At 43.6% G+C, this 13,920-nt stretch overlaps 1 pseudogene; it reads right to left on the bottom strand.

Annotated features, from left to right (window-relative positions):
* Positions 1-11,221: 11,221 nt before the first annotated feature.
* LOC147444543 (ribulose bisphosphate carboxylase small subunit, chloroplastic pseudogene) lies at positions 11,222-11,745 on the bottom strand (annotated as a pseudogene).
* Positions 11,746-13,920: the final 2,175 nt, after the last annotated feature.

Genomic DNA, 13,920 nt, shown 5'->3' with positions numbered 1-13,920 from the left:
AGTAATGACGAAATCGTCGACAAGCAAATATTACACTGGCCATCACTAGCTCTACTTCCGATAACTTTCTCTCCGCTACCAACTTCACTTGGCTTGCACAATACACTGGCCTCATATAATGGATGCCCTTCCCCTTTTGCAATAGCATGGCTCCAATGGCATCATCCCCTACTGATGGATTTACATAAAAAACTTTCTCCCAATCAGGAGCGTGCATGGCTGACAACCCCCCTAACACCTCTTTCACCTCTTGAAACACTTCTTCACACTTGTCATCCCATTGCAATGGATCATGCTTTGCCACTTGCTGTAATGGATAAAGAAGCTGCGAAGACAATGGAATAAACCGTGCCATGTACTTCACTTTGTGTATAAAGGTTGCCAATTGCTTCGTACTCATAGGTGATGGAAGAAGAATAATAGACTTAACCTTGTTTGGATCAGCCTCAATGCCATTTTCTGACACCATGTGGCCCAATAACTTCACCCTTGGCTGTGCTAGATGACATTTCTTTGGATTTAGTTGTCCTCCACATTCATCATATCGAGCCAATACCATCTGCAGCTTCTCATGGTGATCAACCCTACTGCTATAGACACAGAAGTCATCCATAAAAGCTTTAACACAACTACCAATGAATGGTTCCAACACCCAATTTGCTCTCTCTTGATAGAAGGAAGGTCCATTTGACAACCCAAATGGCAATACTGTGTAGCAATAGCAGCCCCATGGCGTAATAAAAGTTGTCTTTGTGCGGTCTTTAAGAGCAATCTTCAATTGAAAATAGCCTGAGAAACCATCACACACACTGTACCTCTCATAACCTGCCACTGAATCCAAGATCTGATCAATGAATGGAAGAGGATATGGGTTCTTTTTAGTGGCTGCGTTTAAGGGTTTAAAATCCACACAAATTCTCCACTTCCCATCCTTCTTTGGACTGACTACAACTGGACTCACCCATTCTGTGGTCTCCACTGGAACTATGAACCCTGCCTTCAATAACTTGTCCACCTCTACCCGCAAGGCTTCCATTTGCTCTTGACCCATCCGTCTTAGCCTTTGCCGCACTGGCTTAGCACCTTTTTTCAGCTCTATATGCATCTCTTCACCCTTGAACCCTCTGATCTCTTCATATGAAGTAATGAACAAATCAGGAAAACTAGCCAGCATGTGCAAATATATATCCTTCTCCATAGCTGAGAGGTCTCTACTAATCATTTGCGTCATTAATTCCTGCTTCTTTGACAACTCAACCTTGGTTTGCATCAGCCCTTCAATCACTTCATAAGGCCCTTCACTTTCATCTTCAACCTCATTCGCAAATGCAACTAAACCAATCTCCTGGATTTCTTTGTCCATCAAAAGAAATGCAACATCAGCATCCTCATCACTGCTGGTAGTGCTATCACTGTCCTCATCTGTCACCGTGGAAGAGTCTTCATCACTAGACTCATCCTCATCTTCATAAAGCTCCTCTAATCGTTTCCTTGTGTCCATATTATAAAGCTTCTTGGTACCTGTCTTTCCATAGAGGCTAATCGTACCATGTCGCCAATCTTGAACAGCTCCCACTGCACGTAACCAGGGTCTGCCCAGTATAATAGGATATGCTCCCAACCCTGCTGGCATCACATGAAAATCAACCACTGCCTTTGCATCATATGCCTCCACGTCTAAGCTCTTTACAACACCTAAGCATTTTACTTTTTGATGGTTTGCCAATCTGATCCGAAAACCTGACACCCCAGCCACTGTGAGACCCATCTTCTCAACGCATGAGTGTGTTATGACGCATATTTGGGCTCCGCCATCCACATAACCTTGTCCCAAATTTTTCCTTTATGCCGCACATCTACTATTGGACAAATGTCTGGTAGCTCGTCCATTGCCAACACCTTCACTGAACCTCTCTCTGGCTCTTTCTCCATTGGGCTAACCATCCTCTTCCACTGTCGCTTTAGCTTAGGTACCATCTCTATAAGCTGCCCAAAAGTAACATCTGCCTTCCTGCTCGTCAGATCCTCCTTCAAGTCATAGCTTAATTGCCCATCCCCTAGTGGAAAATCTGAAACATGAAACTTTCGACGAGCTCTCCTTTTCCTCTTGGCCTTGACATCCTCGCCTTCATGGCTCTTTCCTTTCTTCTTACTAGGACCTGGGGCACTTCTTCCTTCCTTATCCTCTATGGTCCTCTTCCCAATAGACATCACTAATGTATCCTCTAGCTTTGATGCCTTCTCCAAGGTGACTACACTTAGCACTTTTGTCTTTCCCTTTTCCTCCTGGGTCAGTCCACTGGTTCCTTCGTCTCCCTTAATTTCGATGCCATAATCATTTGACCTAGATAGCACATGTCTTGGCAATGGATACATGTCTCCCCCCATCCTTGGTGGCTTATCACATTGCGGGCTGATGTGACCCAACTCTCCACAATTGTAACAGGTGGGCGTCTGCCTCCAAAACATACCATTGCTTTGTCCAACACCATTCCTAGGTCTTTCTTCACCTCCTGGATGATTTGCATACCTCCCTCAACCTCGATTATTTCCCACCTTACCTAGCATGTTTAGGTTGAGATTTTTCATCAAATCTACCATTTGCCTCATGTCTTGCCTTAGCCCATCATCTTGCACTGCTGTAGTGACCACTGTTTGCATAACCTGAGTAGTAACAGGAACCACTGGTTCATGATGAACCCCTGACATGCGCCCTTGTAAAGACTCTATAGGCTGAAATTCAGACCTCATTGGCAAAGACTCCACCCCTAACTGGCTCATTTTCCTCAGCTTCCACTCTTTGTTCCTTGCTACCTCTAGTGCATCCTCATATGTCCTAGGCTTCTTTAGCTCCACTCTCCAACGTATATTCTCCCAAAGACCAGCTAAGAACCTGTCCTTCTTCATCATGTCAGGAGGGGGTACCTGTGGTGCTAAAGCCTTGCACATTCGCTCCCATGCCAATGAAAACTTACGTATGTACGCATCTACTGGCTCACCTTCCTTCTGCACCAAACCTTGTACTTCTTGCCACACTTTGTCAGGATCTTCTATCTTTACAAACTCCACTTCCAACCCTGCTCGTAGATTGTCCCAACTCAACCTTACAGGTGGATCAGCCACACGCAACTCCTCTTCAAATGCTTTAGACCAAACTCGTGCATCACTCTTCAAACAAATTTGGAGAAGACGTAAGATTTGCGCCGGTTCATGAATCTGGTTGCTAATGCAGGCAACCTCCATCTTTTCCAGAAAGTCCTCCACATCTTCATCACTTCTTCCATGAAACTCCGGATAAGAGAAAGCCATGGCTAGAGGACCCCTTCAAACACACGTGCAAAAACCCAAAACTTTTCACTACCCAATCCCCAGAAACTTCAATGGAGCTCAGCTTTAGATGAGAACAAACACATGCACATCAAATGAGTTTTCATAGTTGATCATCGGAATTACAATAGGCAAAGGACATTCTAGGATCTCTCTCAATCTTCTTGGCCCAAACATAAAGACTATGCGCTGCTGGAAAAAGATCTTCCTGGACACATAAACATTAATATGAATTCTTTGAGTTAAATGAAAAGGAGTGAACTGAGGGCCATTTTGATCATCCATTAAAGCCAACCATGAAGCTCCCAAGAAGGCACACCTGACTCAACCTCTGATTTTGCCAAAATTTCAGCAGCATAACAGCATAAATGGCTCAAAATACCAAAAAACCAGCCATCATAACTTGGGAAAATTTCGACAGAGTTTCCCCAAAAGTAGAGCAGTAGGAACCCAAAATATAGATTGTATCTGTATGCATAAACTGCCAACAATAGAACCCGAGCATCAAATAGGACTCACTAGTACATAGCCTATGGCGAGGTCACAAAAAGGGTGCTCCAGCTACCTGTATCACCGAAAGGATCTCTACATTTGAGAATCCCCCAGCTCAATAAAAACCTCACGCTATCGACCCTCACACGAAGGCTAATGCAAATCGCGTATAGTCAAGTCTCATAAATGACTATCTTCCAGACCAAGTCTCAGAAATGGTTGGGACTGCAAAAATACAACCACGTATGGCTCCACAAATGCGTACAATGGCAGTTTCCACAAGTAACGTACAATCCAGCAGACAATGCGCTCAAATAGGCGCCAAGTGATGCATACCCACAACAACTGCAAGTGACATCACTACTAGTATATCACTGTACTCCAGCTACCTGTACCTGTGTGAATCACCTGTACCTGTCCCTGTAACCTGTAACCTGTAACCTGTAACCTGTAACTTGTAATCTGCAACCTGCAACCTATAATCCCGAAGCTCGAAGCTCGAAGCTCGAAGCAGAAGGTACTCGAAGAAGATCCTTAGTGGGGGCACCAAAAGAATGTGAGCGGGATGAAAACACACACACTGCCTCTATAACGACCCGACACACACTCTTGGAAAGATACACACACACACACTATGGGGCACCACTCGGCTTACACAACACACCTGGCCGAGACAGGGAACACACCTATGGAGTGAGAGGAGAGAGACTATCCACTTGCCCACTCCACACAAACACACACACACACACACACACCCAAAAAACTCAGCTCAAAAGAGGAGAATTTTTGATGTTTAGATACAAATGAGCTTGGGCCAACACCAATGGGGCAAACAGCTCACACAATATGGGTAAAAGATACCAGATACAATCACAAATTGGAGGAGAAGCTTCACTCACCGGAGAAGATTACACAGAAAAACAGCAGAAAAAGAGTGAGGAATTTGGCAAAATGGACAGCGCCATCACGTCCGGAACGGCCCAAAACCCCAGTCTACAATGTCAAAGTGCTCAAATCCGACATCGGATGAGCAGTTTACGGCCAAAACAGGCTCCAAAAACCCAAAAAACACACCTGCGGCTGTTCCTCCTCTTCTCTCGACGTTTTTTCTGGTCTTCTCTCTATTTTTTCCGTTCCCACACTTAGATTTATTAGTTGGGCACCCTTGGCCTTTTAGATGACCTCAAACGGACCCCGAACAGGCCAAAAATTGACCTCGCAGTGCATAGTTGTCACCTTTTTGCATCATTCGCACACCTGGCACTCAGCTTTTTTCCAATAATGCATCTCGCTACCACGTGAAGTGGCCCCAAAAAAAGGTCCTCATGATGACCTTTCTGCATAATTCTCACAAGCAAACACCCACGTTGTGTCCGTCCTCATCCGCGTGCAAATATTGACCTCGTTCGCCCTCCTGACGCCACTAGATGCCATCTGACGCACCTGTTGACCTCACGTCGTCGGCCCGCGGATAGCTTCCTCGAGAATTTTTACGCGCTACCAACTCCTCCTTATTGTAGAAAAAACACAGTGGTACTGGTGATAGTGAAAATCGATGCACTATGTACACCCTGTCCTACCTGTACACATGTGGGCCCCACATAACCACCTGGGTAAGGAAAATGGGCAATCCTTTATTTGATGCACCATGCATGGGTATGTACATATGCGCAATCCCTTGCTCCAAAAAACTCCTGACACCGCCTTATGTGTGTAAGTAGTCTCTTCTTTTGGGAAAGAAAAGGAGTTGTCAAGTATTTGTGCATTATGGTGTTTTGAGTTTTGAGGTTTTGTGCTTGCTTTTCTTAGAAGTATATGAGCACTAATATGGCGAAGGTCAATCTTTGCATGTGAGTTTGTGCAGTGTTCAAAGGGATTGCTTAAGGAGTGTGTGTTGAATGGTTGAAGGGCATTTTGTGTTGAAGCACATAAGGAAGGTGTGTGTGTGTGTGTGTGTTGTATATGGTTTGTTTTGGTTTCCTTCTTTCTCCATAAAAGAGGGTGGTGCCCCTAAGAAATATGCGTGTGTAGGGTCTCACGGAGTGGTTGTCTGGTGGGAGCCTTGAGTTGAGCCCCATCTCAAAAAATCCGCTCTCAATAGATTCCCTGCTCCCACAAGTATGTGGTAGAACAGATGTCTGTAAATGATAAAGAAGTATGGGACACAGTAGTTTGAGGGGTTGAACTTATTGTTCAAGATCAGACGATGACCCTTGACTTTCAAGTTATGAACATGGACCGTGATGATGTAGTTTTAGAACGGGAGTGGCTGCATGGTTTAGGACACACATTGCACACTAGTTATGAACACAAGGCCCTATCCTTTATGGCCAATGGTAAACATGTGCCTTTGCTTGGTGAGAAAAATATACCATCTGCACCTCTTATATGTACAACCGAGCTTTCTATTTTACAGAAAGCAGATTTAAAAGATGAAGTCTTTTTGTGTTACTGCTTGTCTCTAAGTTTTGTGAATTCTCAAGAGCAAAGTGCTGTGAATTTTAGTTATGGTATGCAAAGTGCAATGAACTTTAATGATAAGAAAAGTATTAACAATTTTCAAGAGCAAAGTGCTCTCAATTTTAATTCTATTGAGCAACGTGCAACTATTGTAAAAAAAAAGTTACAGGAATTACAAGATTCTCCATCCAGCATAACTCTAGTTTACTTTCTCCTTTTGCACGGCCAAAGTTGACTCTGGAGTATAGTGATGCATTTTCAAGTGATTCACCACCGGGTTTACCCCCTGCAAGTGATGTGCAACATGGCATAGATGTCTTGTTGGACACTAAACTTGTGAGTAAACCACCTTATCGTATGAGTGCTAGTGAAGCCAAGGAGGTTGAGAGTCAGTTAGCTGACTACCTTGCTCGTGGTTTCATTAGACCTAGCACTTTGCCTTGGGCATCACCATGCAATCCTATTGGTAAAAAAGAAAGATGGTACTATGCACATGTGCATAGACTATCGTGGATTAAACGCCATAACCATCAAGAACAAGTATCCTTTGCCTCGACCGGATGAGTTTTTTGATCAAATTCATGGGGCAAGATACTATACAAAGATAGATCTTCATTCAAGTTACCACCAGGTGCATATCCTTTTGAAAGATATCTCTAAAACTGCCTTTAGAACACGGTTCGGGCATTTTGAATTTTTGGTTATGCCTTTTGGTCTAACCAATGCTTCAACTACATTTATGACACTCATGGATAGTGTCTTATGTCCCTATCTTGGAAAATTGTTGTGGTTTTTCTTGATGACTTTCTCATTTATAGTAAGACTAAAGATGAACACATAGAACACTTACGATTAGTGTTTGAATAGCTACGAGCTCATGCTCTGTATGCTAAGCAAATTAAGTGCGATTTCTTAAAACATAGATACATTACCTTGGTCATGGGATCTCTTATTCTGGCATCAAAACGGACACTAACAAGGTCGCTGCCATTCTTCAATGGCCACATCCCAACACGGTTGAGGAACTTCAAATCTTCTTAGGCATGGCTGGATTTTATCGCTAATATATCCGTGATTATGCAAAAATTGTTGTTCCTATGACGGGTCAACTTAAAGCAAAAGGTAAGACCTTTTCTTGGGAAGAAGCCCAACAACGGAATTTTGAATAGCTCAAGGTAGCTATAGCCACTGCTCCCATCCTAGCAATCGTTGATCCACTTAAGCCGTTTGTGGTAGAGATTGATGCTAGTGATAAAGCAATTGGTGCGGTACTTCTCCAAGAGTGAAGACATATAGCCTTTGAAAGTAAAACGTTAGATAGAGTTCAACAGAATTATTCAGTCTATGAGAGAGAGCTCTATGCCATAATTCAGGCTTTATGAAAGTGGCGACACTATTTATATGGTGCCGAGTTTGAAGTAGTTTTTGACCATGAGAGTATTAAATGGACTACTACTAAAACACACCTGAAGGGTCGTAAAGCTAGATGGACAGAGATCCTTCAAGATTATGTAAGCTACGACATTGCAAGGGGCGATATAATGTAGTAGCGAATGCACTAAGTTGGATGCCTCAAATTAATTCACTTGCTTTCACGGAAATAAAGAATGAATTTTTGGAGTCATTACGTGGCAAGGCACAAGATCAATCATATGGTAAAGTGTGGAGTGTAGAGGAATCTCGAAGCTCGAGCGAGATTTTTCAAGGAATCCCTAAAACGAGCGAGATAGGGCAAGGCACATATACAAAAAAGAAAACCAAACATGATTTCTTAGGTGACTTCAAGCACAACAACAAAAAATTATTTCAAGATTGCACCTATTTTTAATGGTAAATCAACCACAAATGTTTGACCAACAAAACCCTTTGAACAAGGTTTAAGTAGAGTGTTGCCTTTGATGGGCTAGAACACTTGGAACCATCAAAATGGCATGTTGATATTCCTCTCCTTGGAAATTGTTGCCCTCAAATATTGGAAGCTCATTGCAATTTGCTACCGCCATCGATCCTTGTTGGATATAAATCTCATATTCCTACCTCCTTACATGCAAGGCCTCATAGAGCTTGTTAACAATTTGGGTGTTTATTATACATTAAGGATCACATATGACACATTGGTGTATGCATACCATGGTTACAATATGTCATAGTTCCATTGCTTCCATAAAAAGGGCGATGAAAAACTATTCCCCAATTTCAACCCCCAGTCGAAGGGTTAAACCATGAGCTTTACACTAAAAAGGTAAGGTTGTTACTCGAACAAATCTCATGAATAAGGAGATTTTGGGAGCTCTTCACTTATTCTTCTTCTCCTCTCTCACTCTACCTCAAGTTATTATGGGTTGATATATGATACCATAATATGCATTTTTAAGTTACTATAGAGAAAACTGTGGGTACTTGAAATTAATTTTATTATTGAAATGAGGTCTTTCTTTTGAGAACTCCACATCATGGTATATATTAAAGGCTGGGTCAAACCATCATATGAACCATACCATCGAGGGGGTGGGAAAGTTAGTGGTGTTTCCAAGGATGGTGGTGACAAATTAGGTCACAGGTGTGAAGGGAGGTGGTAATGGTGGGGGTTTATAATGAGTGCTTTGATAAAAGAGTATGCAAGGTGGATAAAGTTATGAGCACTTTTCTTAGGACAACTTCTCGACATGCAAGTTCTCTTTCACCCAATCATGTTGATAAACAAAAGAAACCTAGGTTTAGTATATTTCCATCTATAAATTTTGAGATTTATCTTCAAAATTCCTATAAATTTTAGAGAAATTTAGTGGAAAAACATTCTCTTAAATTCTCCATGTTTATATGAGCACTGCTCAAAGTTCGTAGACTGCTTGGGACTCCTAGTCTACTGACTTGTCCATCATGCATCGATCCAGATTACTTACCCAATGTGCGATGCCCTTATGCTGAAAGGATTTTTCAGCAACTTCTAACTTTAACTCTAATAACATAGAGATGCGTCTCTCAAAACTACCACATGCCAACAAGAAGTGGGTCTGTATCTACGATTCTCTCAATTTTCTTCAAGAGAGTTTAGAGATACCAAACGTCAACTTTGATCTGAGGCTGCCCACGATGAGATTGACACCCTCCTCCTCAGTCCATCCCATGGACCTTTATACCTATGCTACGCGAGAATGGATAGGCATCTCTCTTTCTCTCTCTCTCTCTCTCTCTCTCTCTCTCTCTGTCTCTCCTTCTCTCTCCTTTTAATGGGGTGTAGTCATTGCCATTCGACATGGAAGGAAATAGCAACGAAGAGGAAAGCGAAGGAAGAAGGTCTGGAAGGGAAAGGATAGCCTCTCTCTCTCTCTCTCTCTCTCTCTCTCCCTCCCATTGAAACTGCCTTTTGCTTACTGTCTCATTGTGCCTAGTAGAAAGACGTCCAACGTCTGCCTCTTAAGGTGGGTCACAACTACCTCGCACAAAGCTGGGTGTGGACACATGTGCATGAGCGGCACCGACAAACCCTTAAATTTTTATGCGGGCATATCCTTGAACAACATGTTGCATGCATACCTCTCCAACCATGTAGACATGTGGCTGACCAAAATCATTGTGAACTCCTTATTGCCATTCTCTTTGTCACCGTCTAGCTGCATATCCACCTTTTACTCCCGCTGCAACTGCTTCTCTAAGAAAATCACATTGGACCAGGGGTCCCAAGTTGTCAGAATTCCCTAACGCATCATGCACTATACTGATTCACGTCCGCCATAGAAGAATTCCGCACATAATCATTTGCACATGGAAAATATCATAGCTGGCCTCAACAAGAAGAAGAAGAACCTCATGATGAGCACACCATGGGCCATGTGCCCCCACTAGGAAATGGGGTACGCCCATTCTCTCCGGCCCAAAAGAAAAGGGAGTCATGGAAAAGGTGGAGCATGGCATGCTGTAGCCATTGTAACTGTAGCTCGAGACGAGCCAACGTGGCCATGTCCACCAAGTAACCGAATCAATTAATGGCCCTTAGCAAGAGCCCATCATTGACACCGGCCAATCGAGGTGTAGACAACAGGGTGATGCCCAGGTTGAAGGCATAAAAGATATCTTGAAGAAGTTGAAGTTGACCACCCATGGGCTCAGAGTCTTAGTCACGATTGTTAATTACGTGCAGGTCCAATATTGATGGCCTCATGAGCACAGTTTGCATTGCCAAATGGCAACAACATCAACACGGGTAAGAAAAAGCAAGAGAGCTGCTCCAGGGTCGTGTGCTGGAGGTCGACAACTTTTACCTACTAGAATGTATTGGGCTGCCAACACCATCTCCATGGGCTGTTTGATAGAGTAGCCCTCCATGTTCTATAGGTCTCTCTATCTCTCTCTCTGAAGGACAGGTGGATACACTAGTACACCTTAACACAAATGAGGATACGGCACAAAAGACCCTTACTCGCATGGATCAAGGCACAACATTGAGATGAGAAAGCGGCAGGTTCAGGAGGTGGGGCCAAAGGGAGGGTAGTACTTGAATGTAAAGTGTTGGGAGGCAGCACAACAGGTGACAAATGGAGTAGCAGCAACATCGCCATTGTCATTACCAACAAACGTGAAGAATCAAGAACATGCTGGACTAAGCAAGCCAGGGAAGGGAAAGCAGTCATTCCTGGGAGTCGAGAGTCCATAGTTGCTAGTGGGGACTGGCAGAGGCAGCGATGGAGATTGGCTTAGATCTCTCTCTCTCTCTCTCTCTCTCTCTCTCTCTCTCTTTCCAGAAATGTCTACATGGTTAGAATGATTGGCGGCACGGTGACAAATACAGAAATAGGGTAGAGCACTCCGCACAGCAAGGCTCTTAAAAGAGATGAATTAAAATTTGGTGATGTACCTCATCATTACAAAAGTGTATGCTCACAAGGTCTCCTTGAGAGAAAAAAGGGTTGCGAATGCATCTCCAAGGATAAATCATTGATTTTTAGACAGAGGGCTTCTGGACAAGGAAGCCGGAGACCTGCACCTGCCTCTTGGCGTCGAAGCCCAGCATGCGGATGAAGGCGGGTACTCCTTGGTGCACTCCCCAATTTCACGAAGTACCGCGGAGGCATCTTGGTAGTCAAACATGGGTAGCCTCCACATCACTCAATATCACCCATTGTAGTAGCCGCTGCCATGGAAATGCTCTCGGTACACACTTGCGCTCTCGATTTTGTCGAACTCAATGCAGGGGGTCCAGCCATTCTGCACCATAAAGTCCACCTGCTTTGCAATCTGCTTGCTCGTCAATGGTGGAAAATAGGACAAAGTCTTGAACTTCTTGTTGTCATAAAGCTTCCACACAAGCATGGCGCTCACTCGACTGCCGTTGGAGATGGCAAGCGGGTTGGCGCTCTTGGGAGCACCGAGGGTAGTGGGCCTGAGGCCAGAGAATCTCTTGGAAAGGCTCTTTGTCGGGGCGCACAAGGGAGCAACAACTGCCAAAGAAGCCACAGAGCTCGCCATTGCTGGTCTAGAGATGATCAGCAAGTGCACAAGATAGGCAACTCCTCTCTCTCACTCTCTCTCTCTCTCTCTCTCTCAATTTTAAAAAAGAAACTCTCTGAAACAGCATGTGTCGGCGCACGCTATTTCAGAGAGTTTCTTTTTTAAAAGAGAGAGAGAGAGAGAGAGAGAGAGAGAGAGAGAGAGAGAGAGAGAGAGAGAGAGAGAGAGAGAGAGAGAGAGAGAGAGAGAGAGAGAGAGAGAGAGAGAGAGAGAGAGAGAGAGAGAGAGAATATTGTGGTGTCCTAAGAACATTGGAGTTTTAACGCAGCTTTGAGGGAGTGACCTGGGCATGGGGGCCTTGATGAGGTGAAGTGATGAAGGCTTGTCGGTACGACAGGAAGCTCAGAACGCCTTGCATCATCTCATGCAGGAAGCCTTTGACATGTTATCAAACCAAGTAAATCTCATGAATGGTAAACCTGCGCACAAAGCCTCGGCAGTTGCAGCTGCTTGGGATGACTTTGCCAATGGTAGTGAGACCATCATTTTGCATGGAAGTAGTTGAGTTTACAGATGTTGAAATCCATTCATCCTCTCTGTGGGGTATGTGTGCGCGTTTTGAAAGTGCCTCCACCCTAGTTTGTTCCCGCATGAACTAATTAGTACCAATTTGCAGAGATCCGCATTGCTCTTCCTTTGCACGCCGTTGTAGGAATATACGATTGCACAAAATGATTCATGGATGCGAGAGTTTGAAGATGCAGTTCGGCTTGCAGAGGATATAGCATCCTGCATTGCAGAGCGCAACTTTATAGTCCCTCGGTGTGCAGTGGGGGCCCATGCTACTGACAATTCCCACATTGTTTTTGCCACCAGACGGAAGATCACCATGCTTGGTACCCTCCTTGATAGCCTTCAGTCCCTCCTGAGCAATCCTTCCCTCACCAAATCTTTGAATGAAAAGGACTTGAGCAAACGACAAGACATGGTTTTGAGTGTTCGTTCCAGGATGAATCAGATGTCAAACATCGTAAATTCCTCCCAAGCTTCTAACATGAGTAATTTATTGGGTCAGGCCTAAAGAGAACAATAGAAAAACAGGCCTAGATAACTCTGGAATTGTTGGGCGTCAACGACAGATCATGCGGGATAAGGATGATGAACTTTTGAATCTTCAAGAGATGTGACAAGCACAAAACACATTGCCTTGGCTGTAAAGGAAGAGCTGGTAGGCGTACTGGGGAAGAAGGCAAGGAGTGGGTGTTCAGTGATGTGCCTCATCTTGATCGTGATACTAGTCCTTGTCATAATTGCGTTGATCCGATATTTGTGAGGTATGCAGCTAGCCCTCGTCTTAATTGTGCTGATCGGGTACTGTATGAGGTGTCTTTGTGTGAGCAATAGGATTGATGGTGAGGTTTCAGTATGTGGCCCTTTCGAACTGACAAGGTACTGCTGACTTCTAAATTGACTACTGGCAAAAAAGGTTTCTGGTTTGACAAATAGGTAATGCATGTAATCATCATGTACATGATTCTATCAAAGCCGCAGCAACATCGACCATGTTTCTTGTTTAGAGGACCACCTTTTATCAAGATTAAACTACTTTTTGCCTTTTGTGTAAGCAGAGATTGGTATCTGTTCTGTTAATACTAAATACCTACCAAGACATGAGACTTCTTATTTGGGACGTTTGTCTTGAATTAGAGTAATGGACTAGTTTTTTCTTTATCTGAGAGAGAGAGAGAGAGAGAGAGAGAGAGAGAGAGAGAGAGAGAGAGAGAGAGAGAGAGAGAGAGAGAGAGAGAGAGAGAGAGAGAGAGATCTAAGCCAGCCTCCATCGTTCTTTTTTCGACAAAGAGAAATTACATTTTGCAAGGTAGTGTTCACCAAGAATGTTTGTAGGGACCACTTTTTAGGAAAAACCATTTATCCAAGCATACAAATTCCTTTCCTTGAATTTTCTAGGAGAAAGTTTAAGAAAATTAAGCTTATTTTTTGGGTCTTTACACTATTTTCTCTATATTGGGGCAGAATTTCTCCTTTTTCACTAACCCTCAACTGACCTACTACTCGGTTCAACATACTGATAGGTTCCATTAGGAGAAATTTGGACTCACTTTTGGGCCCTGTAAGAAGTGCCACGTCGGCTTAGAGAGAGAAAATGAAAAGGTTAAATTGTGCATTTTATGT

Source organism: Adiantum capillus-veneris, chromosome 13, assembly GCF_014529385.1.
Source record: "Adiantum capillus-veneris isolate H3 chromosome 13, ASM1452938v2, whole genome shotgun sequence".
NCBI lineage: Eukaryota > Viridiplantae > Streptophyta > Polypodiopsida > Polypodiales > Pteridaceae > Adiantum > Adiantum capillus-veneris.
The sequence above is the reverse complement of the archived record's forward strand: the minus strand, read 5'-3'. Positions and strand labels throughout refer to the sequence as shown.